Source organism: Octodon degus, unplaced genomic scaffold (genome assembly GCF_000260255.1).
Source record: "Octodon degus isolate 3935 unplaced genomic scaffold, OctDeg1.0 scaffold00044, whole genome shotgun sequence".
Classification (NCBI taxonomy): Eukaryota; Metazoa; Chordata; class Mammalia; order Rodentia; family Octodontidae; genus Octodon; species Octodon degus.
Genome location: NW_004524620.1, coordinates 8467832 through 8480548, shown reverse-complemented (window position 1 = coordinate 8480548; position 12717 = coordinate 8467832). Strand labels below are relative to the sequence as shown.

General features: G+C 44.4%; 1 non-coding gene across 1 annotated transcript; it reads left to right on the top strand.

Annotated features, from left to right (window-relative positions):
* Positions 1 to 8351: 8351 nt before the first annotated feature.
* On the top strand, positions 8352 to 8423 carry Trnah-gug. Its single transcript has one exon. It is a non-coding gene; the product is annotated as a tRNA-His (tRNA).
* Positions 8424 to 12717: the final 4294 nt, after the last annotated feature.

The following is a 12717-nucleotide window of genomic DNA, read 5'->3' as shown; positions in this document are numbered from 1 at the left end:
CTGGGGTTGGCCAAGTCACAGCAGGAGCCTGGCGGCAGCAGGGCTCACAGTAGCCCCTGGAGGACTGCAAACTCCATGCCTGCCGGGAGTGCCATGGTTGTGCTTGTAGACATTGCTTGTCCTACTGTTAATAAAAACAGAAGCTCATGTTTGTTAATTGCTGCATTCTCCAAAGACGACTGGTTGGAGTCCTGATCCCCACCATGTCCCTGAGAATGTGACCTGATTGGGGGATGTGGTCTCTGCAGTGTGAAGTGGGCCCTAATCCAGATGGAGCCCTATGAAAGGGGGATTTGGACACAGAGACACAGATGAGAACGCCCTGTGAGGAGGAAGCAAGGCCAAGAGCCCAGGGCACCATCAGCCGGAGGCGAGGCCCCGGGCAGACTCCGCCAGGTGCTCAAGGGCAGCCCTGCTGACCCCTCCCGGCCTGCAGAGCCAGGAGACCCTGAGGCTGGGGAGCTTCGCGGCCCAGCAGGAGGCCACGTAGCGGTACCTCCCTTGGTGTTCTACCACGTGCATCTTTCGCTCACTCCCAAGGCTCCTCGCAGCAAGCCCTGGGAAAGGCATTACGGGTGTCTCTTTTTATAGTGTATGAAAGTAAAAGTACCAGAGATTCAGTTTCCTGTGGGCCAATGCGCAGGACACAAAGATTTCAGTGGAAAAAATTAGCAAGTTTCACACAGGTGAAAAGTATTGTGATAGAGTGTGGCGGTGAAGCAGGTAGGATCGAGTGAGCCTCTTGCGTCTGAATTCTTGTTCTGACAGCTCCAAAGTCTGACTCTAAGTAAGTTTGTTTACCAGCTCTATACCTTGGCATGATGCAGAAAATAATAGTATTGCAGGCTCTCCTGAGATTGCCTTGAGCAATACCTTGAAATGTTTAGCACATTGCCTGTGTTCAACAAATGGTAGCTATTTTAAAATAATTATTCATAGGAAGTTACAGGGAAGCAGAGAAGAAGCCCATTAGTAATTCTGAGGGCAACACAATCATAGTTTTCTCTGACAGATGTTCTGTGGAAAAGATCTGTACTAAATCTGTTGTGCATATCCAGTGGTGTCAAGAGGCAGGGTAGGCGCGCGCTTCTTCCACAGACAGACGTGGTCGCTTGCTGACGTCAGCCAGGGCCTCCTCGGTCATCCTGGGGCAGGGCGTTTGCATAGGCGAAGCTCGCCTTGGCCCCCCAGGAAGCTCTCTGTGGAGCTCATAAGAGCTCACTGCTCTGTTAGATGATGTCAGGAGAGACAGAGAGAGAGAGAGAGAGAGAGAGAGAGAGAGAGAGAGAGAGAGAGAGAGAGAGAGGAGGAAGAAGAAGAAGAAGAAGAAGAAGAAGAAGAAGAAGAAGAAGAAGAAGAAGAAGAAGAAGAAGAAGAAGAAGAGAAGAGAGGAGAGAGGCCAAATTGGAGGCTATATGCAACTGGGAATTAATCAGTTAAAAGGTCAGAATTTAAAGTGAGGGTTTTGATATAGATGGATCCCACATGCTTTGAACTTTAAGATCACTGCATAAGGTTTTACTCCAAACAAGCTCACCATAAAAGGGATTTCACTACGCAAAGAATGAGTAAAGAAATGCAATCTCCATCCTGAATTTTAAAAATGCAATTAAAATTGGTGCAGACCCACTGAGCCTTGCCAAATCCTGCTTTAAATAACAGTTTGGAGAATCACAAACTTCAATTACTTTTGGCAGTGTCTGGGTTTTCCATGAGGCACTATAGGTTATTAAATGTCGTAGCTATTTAGCTTGCTAATGAATAGTTTATCCTACATTCAATTAGACGACTTTTCCTCTCGCTCTCTTTTCCCTTCTCTCTCTCTTTTTTTTAACCCACTCAAAGAATGTATGATAATTAAGGGAAAGCTGTCACATGTCCAGGTTTTTCAACCAAGATATCTTCATGGTTCTAGGATATCTTTACGGTTCTAGTAACCTAGGATAGAAATCTGACTTCGTCTTATAAATTTAATCTCTATTTTCTGCATCAGTAATGGTTATCATAATGCTGGTACTATGGAGAATAATTGCTGTTAAGCATTCTATGCAATACCTCTCAAACCTTTCTAAATATTTCACTTTTTTCTGAATGTCCTTGTGTAGTAGACAAGGAGAAGCTTTATTGTTCTTTTTAGAAGTCAATGAAGCGGGCTGGTGAGATGGCTCAGTGGTCTAAAGCACCTACTTAGAACAAGCTTAGCAAAGCACATGGACCGTGGTTCAATCCCCCAGCACCACATGCCAGCCAGCCCGCCCCCTGGTGGGCAGAGCTGGCCACACACACAACCCACACAAATAAATAAAAAAATAAAAAAAAAAAAAGAAGTCAATGAAGTAAAGAAGTTTAAATGGGCTTTCCCAGGTTATAAACTTCACCATGAACAAAGTGGAACCAACCACAAACAGGTAATGTGGCATTCATTCTAATGTGGTCGTTTCATTGCACTGTCTAGTTCTCTGTTTTCTAGCTCACTCTTGTGTGGCTAAATTTCAGTTGGATACTAGTATTTTCATGTCTTTCTACATGAAATCTTGCCTGATGATCAAGATCTGATGTTTGATAGCAGTCTCTTTCTCATAGGTAGTGTGTAGGTTCATTTTTAGCCCCATTTTCTTCAGAAGAAATGGTGGCCTCAGCGATTTCTGACATTTGTAGAAGTAAGAATTGGATGTGGGTTCCATGTGAACCAACGAAGTGTCCCTGTGAATTGTATTTCAGAAAAGGAAGAAAATTAAAACCATAAATAACAAAACACCTAACCTTAAGAAAAAGAGGTCAGCAAAAGAGCGCTTCAGTATTTATCAGCTCATTCTGTGGCTCTAACCTGAGACCAAACTTTAGGGTTCAGAGCACAGTAGTCCAGTTTAGCTTTTTAATTTTGTCAGCCTCTGTCCTGTTCTAGGCACTAGGTGAAGAGTGTGGGAGATGGCAAGCGGAGGGCTACAGCACACCTTCGCAGAGGTCTATGGTCAGGGTCTGCTTCAACCCTACCTGACTGGGGCCAGGCACGTGCTCAACCATCTTACAGGGAAAGCTGGTCACCACTATAAGAAAAAGGGTCTTGACAGTCACACAGACTGCGCCTGCTTCAGGGACTTCTGGGTTTTCACGTTGTGTTGCAACTGCAGAATCTTAGCACAATTCCAAGTCGTGTTCCTGTTTCTGGAACTGGACCCTCTTGTCCAGACCCTGAGGCCCACCTCCCTGTGGTGTCCACCGAGCCCCTTACTATAGTCTGCTCATCCTGAACACAGCCAGGCCTGTCAGCCCCAGCCCCTGCTGCTCTCTGGGAGCCTCCTCATGCTGAAAAGAGGCTCTGAGTGGCTCATTTCTGGGTTTGAAGCCACTGAAGTCCAGGTAATGTGAAGGAGGGTCAGAGGAAGCACCAGGCACTCTTTCAAGTGTGTTGCATGTGTATTAAATCCTCCCAATACCCCTAGAAATTAGACACTATTTTTCGTTTTCATGAAGAAAACTAAAGCACAGAATGATTAAGTCATTGACCTAAAGCTATCATCCCTTAGGAGGTGACGTGAAGATTTTCATGGGAAGTCGCTCCTTGGGGCCCAGAGTGTGGCTCTGCACAGAGGAGGCCCTGGTTCCCCAGCCAGCACCACCTACATGAATAAGTGAAAATGATTGGTTAAAAACCTCTCAGTCATAAATCCAGCTCACCAACTGGTCCCCTTTCTGACCAAACTTCTCTTTCTTTTTATTTATTTATTTATTTATTTACTTGTTTGTATTTATATTTTAGGGAAGGGTCTACAGGGTGTTCAGGGTCTCACTACTAGATCAGACTCATAGTGATCTGCCTGTTTACAGCCTCCCAAGAGCTAGGATTACAGGCACGTGCCACCATGCCCAAACTTCTCTTTCTTAAGCCTCTGGGTCTCAATGTGATAAGGAGAGAGATGTGGCCTGAGACATCCTCAACTGCCACCATTGGTCAGTCACTCTCCAGGCCACAAGCCCTTCCTCAGCCACCCCTTTCCTACCTGCAGAGCCCTAATTCGCTGCTGGCCTGGGCCTCCAGCTGCTCTTGGCCTCCTTGTTACTGCATATTATCATTAATGGATCTACCCCCTCATGAGCTTTCCAGATAGAGGCCTGGACTGCCAGATCGTAAAGGTTAGGCCACTTACTCCAGAGGCTCTGTCAGATGAGGAATTCTATTAGAAAGCTTTACATCTGGAGTTTTCTAATGGTGCCTTCAGGCAAAAAAAATTAAAATGAAACCACCAACCACCAACCTCTCCCCACCCCGCCTCCACCAGCCCGGCTTTCCCCACAGCAAGATTTCTGACTTGGTGAAACAGAATTCATTAATAAGCAAGGGGGAAAATCACTCCAGGCAGTTTACTCTTGAAAATGTAAACTGTTAAAACATTTTGCGGTTACAAGTGCTCTGAAAATTGTGCATTTTCTCCAGTGTTTCATGATTTCTCAGAATCAAAGGTTTTCTGTTGCATGCAAGAGAACGTAAGGAGAGGCTCAGACCTGTCCTGATGAGGCTTTCTGCGTTTATTAAGGTGGTGACATGTGGAGAAATCTGAAATCTAGAGCTACTATTTATTTGCCCTTGCTCTGCTTTCAGTTAACTTCTTTTTAATCCTGAAAATACAATATATTCTCAGGAGTGTGTATGGTGTGTATGTGATCCTTGGTCCTGTCGCATGTGCCAGATTGCTCAGCTTTTCAGGCCCACCCACCTCTCTCTCCCCTCTCCTCTCTTCTCTCTTCTCTCCTCTCTCTCTCTCTCTCTCTCTCTCTCTCTCTCTCTCTCTCTCTCTCTGACAGAAGTCTCTGGGTTTGGTGCTGAGAGTGTTCTAGAAAGGACCCGAGAAAGAAGAGACAGGGCCCTGGGAGGAGGGGACCGTGGAGCCTTCCTTGCAGGGGGGTTCCCAACCTGTCTTTGTCTGAAAACTGGGCATGAGGCCAGCCTCAGCCCAGTGGACCGCCACTCTTGGCCTCCAGCCCAGTGATGGAGCTGCCTGCCGTTTCCCCACGCCCAGTGAGGCAGGAGGCAAACTGAGAAGAGGGACAAGGAGGAGAAAAGAGAGGGGAGCTGGGGAAAGCGGGAGGAGCGGCGACACTGGAGCCAGGACTCAGCTGGGAGGTGGGACCCTTCCCTTCCCGGGCCCCTGTCAGTCTGAGCTCTGCCGCCACTAGAGTCCTTTATGAATGATCGGGGAACGGGGAACGTAACAACACCGCAGAGAGAGAACATTGTGGGGGCACAAGGCTGCTTCTTGAACAATGAGATGCTGGTAAACATCAATCTTATTTTTAAAGACTCTGAAAGGGAAGCCGGCAGTCGTCTCTGGAATGGATCCCACTGCTTAATTCTTCTCAGAAGCAAGAAATTCCTGCTGTCTTTGGATCCCTTTGCTATCACTATCGTAGTATGCAAATAATTTGATCCACAATATTTGCATGATCTCTCTTACAAAATAATCTGCTATCAGGTATTTTAAAAGGAAAGAAAAATAAATGATTTCATATACTCTGCGTAAGCCACCAATCCTTATGTGGTTAAAGTGTGTTACGACAAGCGGAGAAATGAGCCTGACGGCATTTGGGGTCTAACCAAGTGACAGCTTCTTCTTTCGTGAAAAACAAGAAGAATGACAGCAGCAATAGCCAGCAACTCCCCTGTTTGGAATCTTTCTTTTTGCTTTCAATTATTTTATATTGGTTTCTTTATGAATGTAGATCTCTAAATTAAGTCTATGGCTCTAAGAGATATAAAGAACCTGAGCACTCATGTAGTCCAATTCCTGTGATTATTCTGAGGAGGAAGCAGGAGTTCAGAGGATGCACATGGCTAGCCCAAGTTGCCCAGGAAGGGGGGCTGGGGAAGTGCTGAAGCTGGAGAAAGCGAATTTCTCTTCCTTGTTCCTCTCTTTTTTCTCCCTCCCTCTATCCCTTTCCCATCATGCGTTTTATGCCCTAGATCAGTTGAACAAATTGTTTTTTAATATACTTGAGTGCAACATTGGCTCCTGGATATTTGTACTAAAACCAAATGTTAAAACAGAATTCTGGTGAACAGGAAATTGTTCTGATATGTACAGCAAAAGGAAACTGGGAACACGATCTCCAAGTCCACCGTGCTGCGGAAATCAGCCCTCTGGCTCGCCACACTGCGATGTGATGCTCTCTGGCCTTGTGACTGGTGTCACATGTACTGCAGTAGAGTCCATATTTTGACTCTACAGGGGCAGCACAGAGGGACGGTGGGGCTCATCATTAACCTGAGCACATGGGAAGCCAAGGGGCTACACATTAGGATGCACAGCCCTGCAATGAGTGTGGACGGCAGAGCCCACTGAACTCCGCGTTGTAACGTAGGCAGTGAACTTCGGACAAAGTGGTTGCCAACAACTTCTAAATGCCCCCTAACTGGTGGGTGGTGGTATATTATACAAAATAAAACACATTTCTCCCCCCAGGAATTTGACCCACCAGGCAGAGACAAATTGTTCAATGTACCTGTTTAGTTGCTGGTTCCAGGATCTCCAGAGCCCATGTCCCGTTTACCAGGCAATGTGCGCCGCTCAGGACGCAGAGGTCCTTGAGAGCAGCTGCCCCCATAGGCTGGGTGCCCGAGTGCTGCGGCCCGGAGCGAGGGCCTGCACGCAAGGGGAAAGCCTGCCTTGCTGCGAGCCACTAGACCTGGGCATTGTCGCATGGCATAACTGAGGGCAGATACAATATGTGAACTAATTTAAGAGGACACAGCACAATATGCTTGTTTAAATTATACTAAGATAACTAGCATGTTCATAATACGTGCTATGTGACTGGTATTTTAGGTTATCAGCATGCACTTAATCATCATGCGGTTATGTCCCCTAACTAAGATGACAAAATGCCAGCTGTCGTGGCACACACCTGTGATTCCAGTGCTCTGTGAGGCTGAAGTTCGAGGCCAGCCTGTGCAACTTAGTGACCTATCAACACCCTGTCTCAAAATAAAAATACAAGGGGCTAGAAATGTAGCTCAGTGCAAAGCTCCTGGGTTCAATCCCCAGCACTGAAGAAAAAGAAAAAAATGGAAAACAGGCATGGAGGTTAAAGAAGCAGCCCAGCTGCCACCTGTCCCCCATTAGTAAGTGACAGTCAGAATTCAAATCCAGAGAGTCTTGTTTCATAATTTGTCCTACGGGAGTTGATTTTCTAAAGTATCATTTCTCTTACTGTTTGGTGGTAAGTGACTATAGCAAAAGTTTAAAAGTCAGTCCCAAAATGATTGGATTCGGAGAAGCAACTTCAACCTCCTGCACCCCCAGAGATTTGCTTTGCCTCTTCCTGCAGGGTGACATGCTGCCAGGCCCACCTGTTACTGCTCAGGCCAGAAAATAATTTGCCTTGGTCCTGCACAGACCGTGGGGGTGGGCCAAGGACCTTTATACCTGAACCTCTGACTGTAGGAGCTGCTCTCCCTCCAGAAGCCCCAGAGCTCTTGGCAACCAAGCAACCCATGGAGAAGGTTCTTGGAACCCACCCCAGCTCCAGTACTCCAGCTGCTCCAGGTCTTTATTGTTTAGAGGGCTTAAAGGTAATGAGCCATTTATGGAGGTAGAATTTGCATGTGAATTTAAGATTTTCAGCCCTTGCAATATCTTGTGAAGACTCATTTTTACAGGGAAGTTTACAGTGTCTTTCACCTGGAGATGTACATAGTGCAAAACACTCTAGCTTCTTTGTGTGATGTTGCTAATGTTGATCTGCGGTTTTATTATGTGCATTTAGCCTTAGATTGCTCAAGCTTTCGGGTCCATGTGTTGGACAGTAGGAGTGTTCATATTTTTTGTTTTGGAACGGGGCTTTTCTTCAGTTCAGATAATGGTCATTCTGTTTCCTCTGCAAAGAGAAACTAGCTTTTCTGATTTTCCTGAGTGTCTGGGGATTTTTTTAAAGTATTACCTAAGCATCTGGAAATAAGAAAAGTGGCAGAAAAAGCATAACAGTGGCGCAGGTTCACCGGGCATTGACTGTGGTGGTCTGCGGTGGGAAATCTTGAGCTCATCTGGTTTACAAGTGAGCAGGAGTCAGCACACCAGTTTCTCTTATTGTTACCTTGTGTACCGTTTTCTGGACAGTGGATCCGGGGACCGTCTTCCTATTACACTTGGCCCAATCAGTCAAGAGGACAATGTTAGTTTCCTGTCAAGGATGTTATTTGTTGTCCCTGTGAATAATGAGACACAATAAAACATGGCTTCTCTTTTTCCAATATTAAGAAAGTGCATCTACTTAGGCAATAGATGGCAGTGTTGGCACAAATTTTAATATCGCAATGGCTTTGAAAGAAAGCTGAGTGTTCAGTTCTTCCGTGGCTCGCCGTGATCGTATAGTGGTTAGTACTCTGCGTTGTGGCCGCAGCAACCTCGGTTCGAATCCGAGTCACGGCAGGAGGGGAGCAAATTTTTGGAAGAGAACAACACTGGTACCACACTGTACTATATCCAAATATTTTGCAAGCAGACAGAGAATAATGAAAACCAATAACACCGACACCACTTCAAATAATTCAGACTTTAAGAAGATGACATCTGCAGAGTGGCTTTATTAATGCGCTAATCCTGTTGCAAGTGCGTTGTGTGTAGGGTTTTTATATTTGCATTGACAGATAATATGATAAAACTGGAGTGTAGTAGGCATGTAATTATTATTAATTACAACTACTTAAGCTCTGCGTTGAGCAGCCTCGTCAAGTCTGCTTGCTTTTGAGCCTTACCAGGGCTATATAGTCATAACAACTCCGAATTATTTGGAAAGATGTCAGCAGTAGATGTGGAAATCCTGTTTAACCAGGCATGAATTGTTGTTAGGAGGGTTTTTTTTTTTTTTCAGGATGACAGAGAGAAAATGAACTGTCCCTTATCAGTAATTGCAGGAAACATTTTGTTTCTCTGATATGCACTGGCTGTAATTTAGCTTTCCTGCATCACTGGACAATGTAAGAAGCCAGCTGTTGCTCAACACGAGAACCTCTGAAGTGGGCATTTGGGTCTGATAAAGAGCATATTATAAGCAGACAATGGGGCTCAAGCAATAAATAATGTCCATATATGGTAAAACTTTTTTAATGACATTTTCCAAAAGTCTGGGGCTTGCATTGTAAGTGGCTAAATGTTGAATTAATGTGAGTAACACAGCTTTAATGGGGCTTTCTCCAGGACTTAGAAACATGAACAATTCAGCCTGAAAATGTCAACTCTAAGTAGGTTATAATGAGGTTTTACTGCTCTAAAATTAGAGCTCACCATGTTTTAAATAAGGGATCCTAGAAGATGCATTTTAATACCTCTAACCCCTGTCTAGCCAATGGCCAAGCAATGGGACTTATTTGTTATTTATGGAATACTAAACATTTTCAACTAAAAATATGGACAGAATCTATATGTCTTTCCAGAGCTGATGCATTCTTAGAAATACTATTCTAGATAAATTACAATAACTATAACTTCCTTTAAAAGAGAAATGTCTCTGTTTGATTATGGATGCAGAAAGATTGGAATCAAGTTAATACATTATGCAGTGAGTGTAATGTACTTATTGTCTCCCCCAGGACTCATTGTTAAGAGCCTTTTCCTCTCAGAAGTCCCCTTTTCCTAAGCTGATTTCCCCACCCTGCCCTCTTCCCTTAATTCCCTAAAACCCATCTCTTTGTCTCCAAGGTACTGCCTCAACTGTGCTAGTCCACCTCAGCTGCCTGGTACTAATGACACTTGAAGAAGACAGCTGCAGTACAGTGGCCTTTGAGGGACAATAAGCTCACCCTAGTTTCGTATTGCCTTGAGAAGTTGGAAATGCAATGATTCACTTATTTGAGGAAAAAGATTGTGCCAGTTGGAATCCAGCTCTAATGAGAAATGCAGCACATACTGACTTAGAGACAGCATGTACGTAGGCATAGGTACAGGAAGCTTCAAAAACTATTAGAACCAGGTAGTTAAAGATGACCAGAGCAAACTCTCCAGTTCATCCCAATATTTCTTTATGCATGCTACCATCATTCTGTCAAACGAACTTCAATATGGCAGAAAATACGGAAGCCCACAGATAGCTGCTGCTCCTCTGTGTGTGGTAAACATCGCCTCAAGTGGAAGATCATAGCTGCTATTCAAAACCCTTGAGAGCCCCACATCACTGCCCCTCTATGCAGTCTAAGCACGGAGGGAGGCTGAGGCAGGAGGATGAGAAGTTCAAGCCCAGTCTGGGGAACTTAGCAAGACCCTAACTCAGCCAGAGAAGGGCTCACAATCCCCCAACCGCCGTGAAAATCAACTGGAAGCTGAGGGAGTCATCTAAACTCTCACAGAAACAAGGAGTGTGCTTGGCTGTGAGAATTAAAAGAAATAATAACGAACAGTACGTAACTAAAAGCCACGGAGCTCCTAGGCACATAGTAGACATGCACATTGGCACTTGGGAGAGATGCAGCAGGCAGGATCCGTCCTCTTCTTCCCTGCCTGCCTAGTGCGTCTACTTGCCGTCCAACCATTCATAGCAACTGCAGAGTGAGTTTCCTCAGGGGAAGGCCCCGCACCATGCCCTTCAGCAAGTAAATATAAATGATGGTGCTCGCCCGGACGGAGGGCACCTCGAGCCAGCTGCCACTGGGTGATGGGTCCATGTTCAAGTTGGTAATTAACTGTGGTCCATCCACCCTTTATTGGGTGACCATAACTGAGTGTCACAGAAGGAAGCAGTTGTTTTCATGACGGGTTTGTTGACATCGGATTTCCTTCATGAAGTATTAAAGAATGTGTTCCACTTATATCTAGAACCAACTTTATATCAAATTCATTTTTAAAAGTGGTAAGTCCAGGTGATCTGAGGAATTAATGCAACTTTTATACATTACCATTGAGACACTGTTGGCTTTCAGTTTTTATAGAACCCTTTTTACAGATATCTTAACAGACCTTATTGTTATTTCCATGCTTACATTACCTATATTTTATTTATTTTTCAGACATTGTATATAGTTTATAAAAAAGAAAAAAAACCAATGCTCATTAATGAGAAGTCAATTTGACTGCAGTATTATCTTTCAAAAATCATCTCTCCAAAATGTCAAGTATAGAACACTTCAGGGAAAAGACGAGTCATTCTTTTTTTTTTCAAAGTTTTATTGATAAACAGATAGCAATGAGACAGTTTCAAATCAAATTGGAAGTACAGTTTCAACAAATAATACACTGCATATATTCTTCTTAGTGGTTAATTGCTGTACAAGATGCGGACTTGTGATCCTATTTACAAACACCATTAGAACAAATCATTCTATTCATTAAGAGAATGCAACTATATATCTATCCCAACCTCTTTGAATACACAGATACAAAATGGACATTCATCGGTAAGGACGAGTCATTCTTAAACTTGATTTCCTGTCAACCTTTTTTTTGTTTCTAACCTTTTTAAAATGTATTTGGTACAGGATCTCGCTACGCAGCTCCAACTTATAGTGAGCCTCCTGTTTTCAGCCTCCTCACACTGGGATTACAGGCGGGCGCCACCACGCCCTAACTCAGTAACCGGTTCAGAGTGCCGGTGGCGGGCAGTGCAGCCTGTAGTGCCGGGACAGGACCCTGGTCCTTGCGTTTGCCAGGCAGGCACTTAGGCTGCTGGGCTAGCTCGCTGGTTCTTCCTGTCAACCTTTTAGCATTGACGATGAAACATTAGAGAGCTAACACAACCCTGATTCTGATCACCTGGCTTTGACAGTGATTGTTTGTAATCAGTCAGTGACACTGTCATCCCTTAGATTCTTATTCAATTTATGAAATCATTTGTTCATTGAAAAGGCAGAAATCTTCTGTTTCCCTGGAAGTCAGTAACAATAGCAGGAGGATGCCTTCACTTGCCGCCCTGCCCGTAACTTCTGTCCCTCCCTTTAGCACACCTGCAGTGGTCCATCAGTCTGTTCAAGAAAAAAAAAAAAAGGTTGTTTTGTTTTGGGGCTTTTTTTTTTCTTATATGACTGTAATTGAGTGTCTAAGCTGAAGATTCAGAATAACATATGTTTGCTTTATTAACACAAGCTTATGGCTTTAACTAAATGTCTCTCTTGCCATCTATAACATAGTAACGTAGAACTCTTACAAATCTCCACCATTAACCTATTGATTTTTTAAAATATATTTAGTGCAGTGTCTACAGGGTCTCACTACATAGAGGAGTCTAGTGGTCCTCCTCTTTTCAGCCCCCCAAGATTACAGGAGCAAGCCACCATGCCCAGTCTGAATCTCAGTCTCAGCGCGCCCCCGGGGGCAGGGCCAACACGGCACGCTGGGGATCAAACCCCGGTCCCTGCAACCTATTGATTTCAAGGGGGCTTACATGCCAATATTTTTATACCTGTATTTTAGTGAGCTTTCATCAATAAAAGAAACTCATATCTATTATTCTGCCAATATCATAAATTGAACAAAGCCAAGTATATAAGTTATATAATAGCAAATTTCATATTTAAAAATCAACCTTTATTCCCTAGTTATGGAGAATATATTTAAGTTCATTTTATGCAATGAAAATACACCAACGCATTTTTAAAAACGGTTTCTTAAGAAGGAGCGAGTGGATAGAATTGGCTCCCGGGATGGTGCTGGGCAGGGCGGCCGTCGCGGCAGCTCCCTGGTCGGGCGAGCACAGTGTGAGCCCCCGCTGCTCACGGGGCAGCGGCCCAGGGGAAGC